Source organism: Otolemur garnettii, unplaced genomic scaffold (genome assembly GCF_000181295.1).
Source record: "Otolemur garnettii isolate 467f Iridium unplaced genomic scaffold, OtoGar3 scaffold00127, whole genome shotgun sequence".
NCBI lineage: Eukaryota > Metazoa > Chordata > Mammalia > Primates > Galagidae > Otolemur > Otolemur garnettii.
Window position 1 is genome coordinate 2,083,692 of NW_003852522.1, and position 5,069 is coordinate 2,088,760.

At 40.5% G+C, this 5,069-nt stretch overlaps 1 pseudogene; it reads right to left on the minus strand.

Annotated features, from left to right (window-relative positions):
* Nucleotides 1-2,181: 2,181 nt before the first annotated feature.
* LOC100950237 lies at nt 2,182-2,642 on the minus strand (annotated as a pseudogene).
* Between the last annotated feature and the right edge of the window lie 2,427 nt (nt 2,643-5,069).

The window sequence follows — 5,069 nt, forward strand, 5'->3', positions numbered from 1 at the left end:
AAAAAAAAAAAAAATCTGCCAAACTAGAAGCTGGCTTACTGGAAAACTAGATTTCTTAAAGTCAATATTGCTTCTCCTTTTATGCTTCTTCTCCTAACTGCTCATCTCCACTCTAATAAAGGAACCAACACACACAAAAATGTGTCAATGGGACTACTCAGGAGGCTGAGGCAAGAGAATTGCCTAAGCCCAGGAGCTGGAGGTTGCTGTGAGCTGTGATGCCACCGCACTCTACCAAGGGTGATAAAGTGAGACTCTGTCTCTACAGAAAAAAAAAAAGTGTCAATGGGAAAGATAATATTAAATTTTGTTATCCCTTTTCACACTGTTAAGATGCAAAAGCATAATACTAAGAAAACAGCATTTTATCTTTCTTTCTCCTTCCTTGTTCTGCTTTCAAGTGCACCTGTGGTATTTATTCTGTTTCAGGTACTGCCTCCATCTGGGCAGAAAATGCTGATGTAGTTACTGCAGTGATTCACAGAATTGTTCTGCTGTTCCCAGGTGAAATCAGGAACATCCTTACTCATGACAGTCTCATGTTGGTGCTCTTGGTGTTCCTGTGATCACTGTGGTAGGCATTGTAGATGTTCGTTGTAGATGAAACTTTAAAGGTGTATTGAGTAAACATGTATGAGTTTTTGTCAATTTCTATGCAAGCAAATATGCCAGCTACAGAGTCTTATTGAATTTACCTGCACTGAGGGAATCACATTAAAACTCAGGACTCAGCATTAAAACTCCTGGCCAGGTGCAGCTCATGCCTGTAATCCTAGCACTCTGGGAAGCCAAGGTGGGTGGATTGCTCAAGCTCAGGAGTTTGAGAACAGCTTGAGCAAGAGTGAGAGCCTATCTCTACTAAAAATAGAAAAATGAGGCGATACCTGTGGCTTAGTGGGTAGGGCGCTGGCCCCATATACTGAAGGTGGTGGGTTCAAACTTAGCCCTGGCCAAACTGCAACAAAAAATGGCCAGGCATTGTTGTGGGCACCTGTGGCCCTAGCTACTCGGGAGGCTGAGGCAAGAGAATTGTCTAAGCCCAGGAGTTGGAGGTTGCTGTGAGCTGTGACGGCACAGCATTCTACCGAGGGCAATGAAGTGAGGCTCTGTCTCTATAAAAAAAAAGAAAATGAGCAGGCACCTATAGTCTCAGCTACTCAGGAGGCTGAGGCAAGAGGATTGCTTGAGCCCAAGAGTTTGAGGGGGCAACAAAGTGAGACTGTGTCTCACAAAACAAACTTTGGACTCACCCTGACCTACTGGTCTTCTAAAACAAACAAAGGGCTCTATTTAAGGAACTCAGAGAGTTCTTTGTTATGGGAGGAGATAATTTGCCTATAACCATGGAATGTGATTCTAATGAGAACGAAATACCTAAGGTTCAAGAAGCTCTCTATGGAAAGAAAGGAGCAACTGATTCTTCTTGGGGTGGATTTCACAAAGTACCTTTGAACATCAAGTTAATGTTAACATTTTCAAAAACATTTTCTTCATGTTCTAACTTCATGTTCTAACAGAACAATAGTGACATAGTGTTGGAGATAGGAATGGAAGGTAGAATAATCAAGTTCTGTCTAACGGGGAAGGCATGAATCACTTAAAATTAATAATCACAGCTTTTACTTAATGGATAGTAAGCAACCAGAGAAGTGGTCAATAAGTTGTCACAGAACTAAATTACAGGCATTACTGCTCAGTAGCTTTTCAGAGTAATTTCTATTTTACTGTCAAGAAACAATTACATCTGCAGTGTAAATTATTGTAGATAACATTGAGAGAACTTTTACTTTCTAATTATTTGTCAAAATCATGACAAGCAATATGAACACTAATAATAAAAATTCTTGAGGTAGAATTACTGGCAGGCATTACATTTATCACTTTTTGACCTGCCTACTGTGCCTCTTTGGCCTCAGCCTGAACCTTAGCAACGTCCTGTAGACCCTACCTGGTTGCTTTAGTGAACCCATAAATACTCCTTTCAGCCGTTTGTACTAGGGTCTGTGCAGGGTATACAGGATGATAAAATAGATCCAGCCAGAGACTGCCCCAGAGAAAACTCCCAGGGGTGGGAGGAGTGAGATATTCTGGGATTGAGATATTCTATGTAAATCCCATTTGTCTATTTTCACAAATTAATTTATACAAGGAAATAGCGTTTAATGAAACTTCTCTCCATGTGGCTTCAAGCCACCAGGACACAAGCTCCTCCAACACCCTTAATCTTCTCTTCAGCTCTTCTGCTGAAGAATTTGGCCTTCACAATGACTGGCTGCTTGGGAGTTTTCCTTCCCTAGAACTTTGTAGCAGCCCAATTGTTCTACATCAATAATGGGAGCAACTCCTATCTTGTTTTTGGCAGCATTTACCTGTGTCTGCTCACTGACCAATGTCTACAGTTTATCAAGGTTGACAGTTGGGAAATAGCTCTGGTTCCTTTTTAAGTGGTAATGCCTCATACCAACTTTCCTAAAGTAACCTGGGTGATATTTGTTGAAGTTTATCCTGTGATGATGCATGCCACCAGCATTACCTCAGCCTCCTGGGTGCTTCCTTTGTTTGCCTGCAGGAATACAAAACAATACGTGCCTGTCACTTATGTAACCCCGAAGCTTCCGGGTCTTCCTCAGTCTGAATGGCATTTCAGCGGCCGAGATGAAAGAGCTATTTTCACTTTTAAATGCTTTGAGTCCTTATCCAAAAATATCTTTGCTAAGACTGATGTTATGTAGGATTTTTCTCATGTTTTCTTCTAGTAGCTTTACAGTTTAAAGTCTTACATTTAAGTCTTTAATCCATTTTGACTTGGTTTTTGTATAGGTGAGAGATATGGGATCAGTTTCAATTACATGCATGTGGCTATCCAGTTTTCCTAACACCATTTATTGAAGAACCTGTCCTCTCCCCAGTGTGTATGTTTTGAGGACTTTGTTGAAAATCAATTGGTTGTGAGTTTTTCTGTTTCTGTGAAGAATGTCATTGGTTTTTTGATAGGGATTGCATTGAATCTGTAGATTGCTTTGGGCAGCATGGAATTTTTTTTTCCATTTATTTATTTTTTATTGTTGGGGATTCATTGAGGGTACAAGATGTGGCACATACTGAGACCCCACCCCCTCCCTCCTTCCTTTTCTTTGCTCTTCCTCCCCCCCCTTTCCCACCCCCACTATGTCATTAGTTGTAATTAATTGTCTTCAAGTCAAGATTGAATACATAGGATTCATGCTTCTCCATTCTTGTTATGCTTTACTAAGAATTATGTGTTCCACTTCCATCCAGGTTAATACAAATGCTGTGAAGTCTCCTTTTTTTTTTTTTTTTTGAGACAGTCTTCCTTTTTTTTTTTTTTTCTGTCCCCCTGGGTAGAGTACCGTGGCATTAAAACTCACAGCAACCTCCAACTCCTGGGCTCAAGCGAGTCTCCTTGCTTCCGCCTCCCAAGTAGCTGGGACCACAGGCACCCACCACAACACCCGGCTATTTTTTGGTTGCAGCCATCATTGTTGTTTGGCGGGCCGGCTGGATTTGAACCCGCCACCTTAGGTGTATGTGACTGGTGCCTTAGCCACTTGAGCCACAGGCGCTGAGCCATCCATTTTTTTAAATGGCTGAATAATATGCCATGGTATACATGTACCACAGCTTGTTAATCCATTCCTGGATTGGGAGGCATTTAGGCTGTTTCCACACTTTGATGATTGTAAATTGACCTGCAGTAAAACAGTCTAGTACAAGTGTCCTTATGATAAAAGGTTTTCTTTCCTTCTGAATAGATGCCCAATAGTGGGATTGCAGGATCAAATGGGAGGTCTAGCTTGAGTTCTTTGAGTTTACTCCATACTTCCTTCCAAAATCTTGTATTAGTTTACCGTCCCAACAGCAGAGTAAAAGTGTGCCTTTCTCTCCACATCCGTGCCAGCATGTGCAGTTTTGAGATTTTGTGATATGGGCCATTCTCACTGGGGTTAGATAATATCTCAAGGTGGTTTTGACTTGCATTTCTCTGATAATTAGGGATGATTAGCATTTTTTCATATGTTTGCTAGCCATTCATCTGTCTTCTTTTTTTTCAGGTTTTGTTTGACTATTCTCTTTTTATTAAGTTCTTTGTGCATCAATCATAAATACATTTATGCAATTACAGGATTCAATGTGTTGATTATTTGCACAAATTGGAGTGCTTACATCCTACTAAACAACATAGTCATCACCTCACTTATCCAATTATAAGATTAAGACATTTGTGTTCTACACCTGATAGATCCAACTTGTACTTGCAATATGCTCCATAGGGGTGGTCCCCCTACCAACCCTCCCTCTATCAACCCACCCCCTTCCTGCATGTCTTCCTCCCCTTCCCTCCTTCATCCTAGGCTATAGTTGTGTTTCAGTTTTCATATGCATGTGTGAGTGATTGTAAATTGGTTTCACAGTTGTACTGAGGACATTAGTTTTTTTTTCATTTCTGAGATACTTTACTAAGAAGAATATTTTCCAGCTCCATCCATGTAAACATAAAAGAGGTAGAGTCTTCATTTTTTAGTGCTGCATAGTATTCCATGGTGTATATATATATATATATACCACAATTTATTAATCCATTCATGGGTTGATGGGCACTTGGGCTTCTTCCAGACTTGGCAATTATGAATTGAGCTGCAATGAACAATCTGGTGCAAATATCTTTATTGCCAAATGATTTTTGGTCTTTTGGATATATGCCTAGTAGAGGAATTGCAGGATTAAATGGCAGGTCTATATTTAGATCCCTGAGTGTTCTCCAAACTTCCTTCCAAAAGGAACATACTAGCCTGCATTCCCACCGGCAGTGCAAAAGTGTTCCCTTTTCTCCACATCCACGCCAACATCTGTAGTTTTGGGATTTTGTGATGTGGGCTACTCTTACTGGAGTTAGATGGCATCTCACAGTAGTTTTGGTTTGCATTTCTCTGATGATTGATGATGATGAGCATTTTTTCATGTATCTGTAGACCATGCACCTATCTTCTTCAGAGAAGCTTCTGTTTATGTCTCTTGCCCACAATGAAATGGGATCACTTTTTTTTTTT